We start from the raw sequence: 9,622 nt of genomic DNA on the forward strand, positions 1-9,622 counted from the left end.
GGGTAGGTCACAATCTGCTCCTCAATTGCTCCAGCACTGTTTTGATGAAGGCTAAGAATGAAATCAATAGAAAAGATTATAGAAAATTATGTATGATGTGGCATCTTGGAAAAAAAATATGCTTAATCTGAAACAGAAAAATGCCGGCTTAGGAGCCACATGTGCATCTCATTTAGAAAAAAATCTATACTGTTATTAAAGTAGCCACAATGAGAGTATTAGCTACAAATTAGGTATGCGTACTGGGAAGTAAGCTTTGTGTACTGTATGGGAGAGGGGAAGCGGCATGTCTTACACTATGAGACAGATCAAATAAGAAGCTGAAAGATCTGAGGGCTAGGCAGAGGTCAACTCAGGACCCAACTGAGCTTCAATGGTATTTTATACATAAACAACATTTTGTACATAACCCACAGTATTTTAAGAACAGTACTCTAGCAAATAAAATGTCAGAGACTAAATACCAAGTCTTTCCTTGAAGATTTGGAGGGGCAGGGAACCCAAAAAACCTAACAAACCACAGCCGACAGTGTGCCGCACTTCAAATGCCAAGGAGTGCATTTACAGCACTGCTGCCTCGGAGGACTCCAGCATCTCTGTGCAGTAACCTCATGCGATTGTAGAGGACCCCCAAACCCCAGCTATTGTGGACTGACTTCTCTCTCTGCCCAACCCATTGCCTTTTTCTGCAGGCCCAGCAGCAGCTGGGGCTGTTGCAAGAATCCCCTCTGCTCCCTCCATCCCTAAAACCATGTTGCAGGGTGGGTCCTCTGGAAGAGAAAAGAAGCAATGATTTGCTTCCCACGTGCTCCTTTGCCGTGTCATCCAAGCTTGCTCCCCTTCCTCTTTCAGGAAGGAGGTGATATTCCATCTTTAGCTTGAATATTAACAGAGTCTTTTAAAATGGCTATGAGAACTGGCTGGAGTGAGCTGCAGGACTTCTGTCCCAAGCCCAGATATGGGCCTGATTTTGAAATGGGAAATTTTCACAAGCAGTGCTTCTTTTTTTTTTTTTTTTTTTACACAAAACCGGGAAATGAGTAGTATATTTTTTTCCATGTTCCTCCCTGCCCTTTTTGCTTTTTTTCAGTGAGAGAAGTTAAAAGGAAAAAAAAAAAAAAAAAGAGAAAGGGAAACAGGAAGCATAAATGAGAAATTATTCTAAAGTGGATTATTTTGATTAAAAGTCTTGTCAGAGCTTTGATACAAGAATGTCCTTTTACCAACAGCGTGGTGGGGAAAGGACAGTGGAGGAAAAATTAGAGGAACATTGCCTTTGCCTCCCAGCCGAGTTAATTCTGTTAGTTAACTATCGTGAGAGCGGTATTTACATAACCACCCTCGGTGGGAATCGCACACACAGCGCTGCTCCAGCTTCCCAGCCAAAAAACCGGGCAGCGACAGCTCTCAAGGACCTTGCCTTTGCTCAGTGATTTCATTCACAGGCGTAAGAGCCTTCACAAGCCTGACCAGAGAACGCCTGCCCGGCTCCATTTGCCAGCTCGCTGCTCCTGGGACAGTTTGCAGAGGAAACTCCTCTGCCTCTCCCGGGGAGCCACAGCGGAGGGCTGTGGGCTGCCCCGCCAAGGCGAGCTCAGAGCACCCTCTGCTGTAACCCTGTCCACGCAGAGCCGGACTGGGTGCACACATGGACACGGCCGCAGTCTGTGGACAGACGCACGGAGGGCTCAGCTGAGTGCTCAGACCTCGCATGGGGCATCGCCCCTATGGCTGGAGACCCTCGTCTGGTCACTCCACTGGAGAGGGACTGGCTGCCAACTTATGCTTGCATACTTTCAAGCAGCTCATTGCCATGATTTTAGGCATCAAAATTGGACTATTTACTACCTAAAAGTTTTCTTTGCTTGGTGGCTAACCATGTCAACAGTAAAATGTGTGTGCTATTTAAAACATAAATGAGTCTACGTTTAACTACCAAACACGGGTTCTTGCTATGCCTTTAAACACTGGATGGAATAGTACCTATATAATATTTATTTCTAATGAAGATAGGTAAACCCTGTAATCAAATCTAAGCTGAAATCTTTCTGATAAGCCAAACAGATCGAGCTCTGTAAATCTCACACCATAAGGCACATTTTCCCATCATCATATCTTTACTATGGCTCTTTCCAGCATCCTTTCCAGTTTCGCAACATCTTTTCCGAGATGTGGAAGGCAGAACAGTGTTTGCTATTCCAGTCTTATCATAACATTGGAATAGACAGAGGTTAAACCATTCACTCTCTGTTCTCCCATGTCCCTGGTCTCAGCAGAGGTACAGGTCAGCAGTACTCATAATGCTTTATTTCATTTGATTTCCTTTAAGAAGAGAATACAATTTCCATTCAGAATATCACTAAAAAAATATTCATCTGTTGCTTTTAAGACCTGCACCTTTTATTCACTCTCAGTGAAATAATAATCCCTGATCCTATAAGTGAAATTGTTTTGAACCCAGATGAATTAACATGACCTTGTTTAGCAAGTATGTTTAAGAAGATATCTGGCATGCAATGTTCCCGCCTCGTTTTCTTTTGAGAAAATCCTATCTAAGCATATGCCTCAGGAAAGAGTACAGTAGTATTTCGTACTACATGAGACACTTGTGCATTTAAAATTTTCCCTGGTGACAAGTATGAATTCTTCCTCCTTAAATAAAGAAACTTGCCTTGCAGTCACAGCAGCTGTCCACACGATACCCATTATCATGTTGCTGAAAGGAGGTCACTTTTACCTTCAAAAGGAGGTTCTTCAGGAATCTCTGTTCTGCCATCACCTGGTCTCCGGGAAAAAAATGAAGATCTGTCCACGTTAAGAGATGTATTTACAACCACCATTGGTTCTATTTCAAGCTGTTAATTCCTCAACACCCTAACCATAAAAGGGCTGTAAAAGCAACTGCTTCGTAGAAGCCGTTGCACTGTCCCATGAGCACTCACGGCTACTTGTTTATGATCGAGACCATGGAAGAAGAGCAGAGAAAATTGCACTTGCGCAGATTCCTTGGAGTGATCTTTTCTCCATAAGAAGTGAACATTTATTTATTGTGTAAATACAATTTAGGGTCACTCTTTAAAGCAGAGGCAATTACCCAAGGATGGAAGTATAAGCTATTATATGCATTGAACAGACAAAATTATGTGTTCTCAGAAACAGATACAATCCATACTTTAATGCCCAAGTCATGCACAGGGATCTCAGCAAGTACAATTTAAAAAATAATTGAAATATCAATATATATGCATTATTTTACTTGCAGTCAGACCATTATCGTAGCACATGTCAACTGAGCTGGCCAAGAGATCTTATGTGAGTGCATTGTACAATCCACGTTGATAAAACAGGTTCAGCCAGCACATGCACAGCTCACGCCATGGCCAAAACAGCTCTCAGGTGGTCACTCTGGTAGTGACTGGAATTACTACAGAAAAATGTATCCCCCAAAACTCAAATAAGGAACGTTAAGGAGAGCTGCAGAAATAAAATAAGGCAGCAACTGGAGGATGCATTATTTAGAATTAGGTTCCAAAATTCTCTCAAAAACCCTGATGCTTCCATGGGGTACCTTGCAGGCAGCAGAGTAGGGAGACGGCTCTTGGAGCCTGGGACCCCCACCTTGCTCCGTCTCACCACGCGTGGCAGCTCCAAGGATGTTGTGCTTCACGTCAAAATGTAGACGATTGGGAGCATAGCCCAAACAGGATATTTGGCTTTTTGTCTACAGAGGAAACTGTTCGGGTGTCTTTTGTTAAAACTTGTGTACAATTGGACTAAGGAACAAAGCTTTGAAGAAAAACTTTTCTTGCTGAAAGACATCTTGTAGCTGACTCATTCCTGATACATACACTTACCTGCTGCCCTGCTACAAATCACTTGTGCTGTGTAGCGTCCAAGCCACTTTGATGACAAAGCACAGTAAATAGCTGTGCAAGTAGCTAAGAAAAGCCATATGTAACCCTGAGATTGCTTCTGTTGCTTCACAGTGCATTACTCCAGGATTTGCTCCCAGCAGTGTCCAGCTCTCATGCCTTGGTTGACCATTATCCTCAGATGAAATGGCCTCTATGGATGATTGAGTGCTCTTCATGCTGCTCTCATGGCCATCAGGGCACTGCAGAGGGAGACATCCAGACACCTTTCTGCGACAGGTTTAGACACCAGGGCACCGTTGGAGTGACTCTGTCTCTCACTATAGCCTGATTTGAGCAACCAGCAATTTGGCATGGGAGGCACGAGATCTTGGATTCGGTCTTCTAGCCATCACTGCAGTACAAATACTAAACTGTATTAAATAAGCTGCATTTCTAATGTAAGTAAGTACCTTTTTTTTGAAGTGTAGGTTGTTGATGAAGACTCCATGACAGAAGAAAGATAAGATTCACTTATAAATATTTATCATCAGTTATTCTTACTATTCTCAAGAAAGAGAATAGTCTATTTACTGAGAAAATGAAGTCTCATTAGACTCTGCACAAACCAATTATATGATGCTCATCATCTTTCAACTTTCATAGGTTCTTAATTGCTGTGGGAGAAACAGTTGTTGTTAAATAACTATTTTTATATGATGCAGATATTATGACTGTTGAACCAGTAAAATGTACAGTATATTTGTACCATTACTCTTAAACTTTTTATCTTCTTGGGTTATGATGTGATCCTTGCAAACTGTCCAGTTAGCAAGACACATACAATTAAAGTAAAATGGATGTCCTAATATGTGTATATATATATATATATGAAGCGTATAAAAAATACATACATACGCAGCTTCCTAGTGCATCCTCTTCCCTCTCAGCTAAACCAGGGAAGATTCCAAAGGTGTGCTGCAGCTTAAAACTATAATTCTTCCCAGCTGAATTGCTCCAGGCTCTAAAAATTCAGAAGTTCATTAAAAATGTCATGATATCTAAAAATAGTAACTATAATATAGTTTTAAAGGTGACAGAGTCTTAACTTGCCTTCTGAATTTTGGCCCAGCAGCTTTGTATGTTCAGCTTTCTTTTTGGAATTGATTAGTGCACTAAATATTTACTTCTTTCCTCTCCTCTAATGAAAGCTGAGATTCTCATGAAACACCACAACTAAATAACCTTGAATCACCCCACCACTATCACGAGCAACAAGTCCTTCAGATCTTAAATTAGTGACTAACAACCAAGGAAGAGTCACTGGCAACTTTCGAATAGGACATGCTAGAATGGAGGTTATTCATCCAAATCCTGTGAGACGTCTGGTATTGTGAGATCCTTAAAGAAGAGCTAAGGAGACCAGGCTGTTCTGAACGATCAGTACCCATTTGAAATGTCCCACTGATGGAGCTGCCGCCTGAACACAGGTGGTACTCCAGCCCCACAGGAACAACACACAGTTCTCTTCTGATACAGCCGAAGGTAAAAGAAGAACTTGAGTTTCCCCAAACAGACCCACAATTGATGCAGTTTGGCTAATCAGGAACCGAATCTATGGAATGGTCATGCAAAAACAGGAGAAAAGGAAGCAGAAGGGACCTAAAATAACCCAAAGACTTCACTTACCTGAGAGCATTTGCCAGGTCCTTAAGGAAAAATCACTACTCCCAGCAGGCAAGCTTCACCTTGTCCTACCTGAACAAATGACATTCACTATCCCAGTATATCAGAGAGGATGAACTAGCAGAGAGTGTGATGAATTGCTGTAATTAAAGGAAGAAAAAGGCACCAAATTAGCTGTCAAAGAGCAGGACTGGAAGACTGCACCCAGGATGAGCTGGTGCACAATGTGCAGCTCCGATGCAGAGCTTCACTGCCCATTTGGGATACTCCAGGCAGTAAAACCACAGGTGATCCCCAAACATCGTCTGGGTACTTCTCTCACACCTGGGGTATTAATCTAGCCTGCACACTCCCTATCTTCCCATTAGGACAGTACTTTCCTTTGCTTTTCAGACTGTTGTGTAACGCTGCTGTCTAAATGACACCTACAGCAAGTGGAGTGAGTTGATATCTCCGGGTGCTTTGTAAAGCTCTGCGGGATGCACTGGGATGCCAGCTGCACAGCACACAAGTGAGAGATTAATACTGCTGTAACACTGCCTGCAAATGGTGGTTCCTAGCAGGCAAATATCACATTGAGAAACCTGAAAGGAAGCAACAATTTCAGGTCCAGTTTGGGGCTCACTGAAGTCTTTCTGTTGACTTTAAATGGGATGTGATCCATCCTTTAGCAAAGGTAGTAGAATTTTTTGAAGAAGTAAAACCAGATGTCACTCAAATGACTCCAGGTAATAACGGTGGACAACAACAGACCATTGGAAAGGAAGAATGACTGGGGAAAATTAAAGACAACATCAAACAGCTTTAGTGAACAAAACCCCACCAGATAAAGAATCTGCCTGGGAAAAACTAACAATGAAAACTTGTATAAAACATGTATTATTCCTAGCCTCTCCCCATGCTAGGGTGAAATTTGACAGAGCCACTGGGGCTTTTCCACTTCTCTTATCACATGGCCTTTCTCACCTAACAAATTCCCCCTACCAGTAAAGTTGTATAAAACTGTTGCTGCATTTCGCTCTTTCTGCTCTCCTGCTGTGGCACCTTGCAGTAATTTTAGGTGTTGATCTGGGCTATAGGAGGTTTAAAGTTCACTGGACAGGGCTGGGGGAAGTTTTCTGGCGTGTGGTGTGAACCCATCCCAGCCCCGATCCGGACCCCTCTCCACTGTGTGCACAAAAACACCCCAGGAGCCCTGAAACACCGCAGCTGTTATGTGGAAGCACAAATGAGAATAAAGGAACTTTCAAAGTGGAAAAAAACCCACCAGACCTGGCTGAAACACAGTCAAATAAACCAAATCTCTCCCTGCCTACTGTACCGTTGCAGGACAAGTCCTTTTGTTCAGCAACCCCTAACGGCTCCCTATTAACGAAGCCCCACGCGGGCTCTCTCTCCTTATCCCGGCCGAGGGTTGGCAGCTTTTCGGCTCCTTTCCGGCAACTCCAGCGCTGCTCATGCTACAGAGTCCCTGGGAGCTGGGAGCATTGCCCAGCAAGGCACCTGCCTTATTTTGGGGAAGGACAGCGCTCCATCTATCTGGTGGGGTGTCCCCTAGCAAGAGCCAGCAGCCAGGACACCGCAGCCAGACAAACCTCCTCTGCAGCCAGACACCTGTAGTTAGCAAAGCGGCGTCCCCCAGGTCTCCTGCCATTCCAGCTAGCCCAGGTCTCAGGCAGGGCTGACCTACCAGCCACATCCATGTTGGTACCTCCGTTTCTCTTCCCTTTACTTTTTCTGACTTGTCTCTCGGTGACCGCCTGGGGCTGGGGACAGCGTGTAACACACCCAGCACAACATGCAACACGCCCAGACTCCCCCTCACTGCCCCAGGCACTGTGGGTTTAGCAATCTCTGTTGGCATCATAAGCTGGAGGTATGTGTGTGTTATTATTTTGTTTATTTATTTTCACTAAGAAGAAGACACAGAGAAATAAGATCAGTCTGCAGCAAGACGTGTCTTTTTTGTGTGATCGGTTTGATAGGAGCTTCATGGGGATAAAAACATTGCAGAACAGTTGAAAACAGTATTTTCATCACCTTCAGGAACTCCCTGGTGGGGATTCAAAGTCTTTGCTCACTGCAGATATATTCACACCTACTCTGGTCCTCTAGGGAGGAATAATTTCCTCGGGTTTTGACAGTGCTCAATAAAAAGGACACCTCTCTTTTGCTAGTGAAAAGCCCCAGCCCCCCCAAAAGAGAAACTCATCACTGTCGTTCTCACTCCCTGAGTGCCAATGTCACACAGAGCGTCCACCAGCTGAGGATTGGTCCTTTCGTCTGCAGAAACAATGCAGTCATCTTCTCTTCAATATCCACACAAATAAGCAAAGAACAACTAAGGGTGACTGTCCAAAAAGGCATAAAAATGCAATTCCTTCTCCCAGTAGAATCTGGTAACTGATTTTTAGCAGGCATGATATGCAGTTCCTTACTCACATTCAAGTATTTGCCCCAAATGGGTAAATTATTAGAAGTTTCAAGATCCAGAGAATTATAATCTTCACTTCATGGGTGGGTAATTGAATTACAGAACTCACTTGCCTGGGACTGACAGGATCCAAACTTTGTAGTACAAACTCAGCTTGAAGTTCCCAGCTGTCTGCAATCATCTCATCTGCACGTTGTCATTGACTGCTGTGAAGCTCCCTCATACACCTATTACCTGGAACTTGATCAGGTGTGATAATAAGCCAGGAGAGCCTTCACCTTAGTAAATCAATAAAGTGACCAACAAACTTAAATCAAGCTATTATAAATATTAGCAGATAATTTTAAATTTTATGGATGGAAAAATGAAAGTTAATTTTTAACTATCTCAGATTCAAGGAATCTTAGTAACTGCTGGAGACATTCAATAATTCATGCAGGTGACAGAAGACACAAACCTCTGCCCCACCAATGCTACAGTCCCACTATCATGATCTGAATTTCCCTGTAGCTGATGGACGGGGAAGCTGCAAGGGGAGCAGACCAATGCCCACACTTCCACTCGGCCCTTCTGGGGCTCCCAATCCCAAGCAAACCCTGTGGTCCGCCAAACTCAACTGCTGCTATTCTAAGAAAAATAATAAGTGGCAAAGCAGAGGCTCCTAAATAGGAATTAGATTTAGATTGATTAAGATAGCTATTGCATGTCAATTTATTTAAATATAAATGGATTATTTGGAATGTGCTCATTGAAGACTAACAGCTCTTGAATGCAATATAGATACATGGCTAATTATAAAGTCAAGCAGTCATTATTAATATTTCTAATCATCAATTTGTATTCCAACAACATAAAATTATCAACTTTAAAGCTCCAACAGTCATGGTAATTGGGAGAAGAGACTGTGCTCTATGCAGAAGGTAATCAGCCGACTGGTGCCTGGCTGAAATAAGAGGTATAAAGCTGAGTTTTCTGGGGCCTGCAACAAAACTGAGAGCTCAGAATGGAGGCTGGAGGAGCTGCTTTTAGTTTTTATTTTTTGGTAGGCACAGCCAGTAGGAGGTTGAATGAAATGGTCATAGAAAACTTGCTGCAATTGGGATACACAAATGGGTCTATAAGGGTACATACTCTGGGCATGATGAAGCACCTTAATACAATCCCAGAGCGACAGAGAGGCAATAGGACAAGCAGTCCCTGTGTACAGATAAGATTTACTCAATTAGATATACTTAAATGCAATAGATTTCCATGGAAAAACAGATCAGTTGTAACTCCCATTCTGCATGTCAGTCGAAGGAGCAGCAATAATTTAATACACTGCCCTTGCAATTCTGTGCAGTTGTAGTGTCGTGTTGCCGGGTCACTGCCAGAAGGAAAGTAAACACGCTTTTCTGAAGAGACGGTGTCTTGCAGTAAATTTGGACCAAATTACATTTATCGAGCACTGGCACACCTCAAGGCCTGTGGGGAGGAGAGCTTCTCCCACCAGACCAAGGGGCATCTCCCGAAGGCATCTTGCAGAGGCTGTCAGGACTGAAACTTACACACAGGTGTTGGGACTCAGGTGGAAATCAAACCCCCAAGCCCTCCCAGTTTGGCTGGTTTTCCCTGGGGTGGCCTCGCTGCTGCAGTGCCACCCTGGTGCAGG

The 9,622-nt window shown here is 43.4% G+C and overlaps 1 long non-coding RNA gene across 1 annotated transcript; it reads right to left on the reverse strand.

Annotated features, from left to right (window-relative positions):
* Window positions 1–3,384: 3,384 nt before the first annotated feature.
* On the reverse strand, window positions 3,385–5,678 carry LOC148050087 (uncharacterized). The gene is made up of 4 exons (XR_015701701.1): window positions 5,541–5,678; window positions 4,766–4,875; window positions 3,855–4,114; window positions 3,385–3,733 (listed from the first exon to the last, which is right to left on the reverse strand). It is a non-coding gene; the product is annotated as an uncharacterized LOC148050087 (long non-coding RNA).
* Window positions 5,679–9,622: the final 3,944 nt, after the last annotated feature.

Source organism: Nipponia nippon, unplaced genomic scaffold (genome assembly GCF_047370975.1).
Source record: "Nipponia nippon isolate SJK-2023a ecotype South Korea unplaced genomic scaffold, ASM4737097v1 scaffold_9, whole genome shotgun sequence".
NCBI lineage: Eukaryota > Metazoa > Chordata > Aves > Pelecaniformes > Threskiornithidae > Nipponia > Nipponia nippon.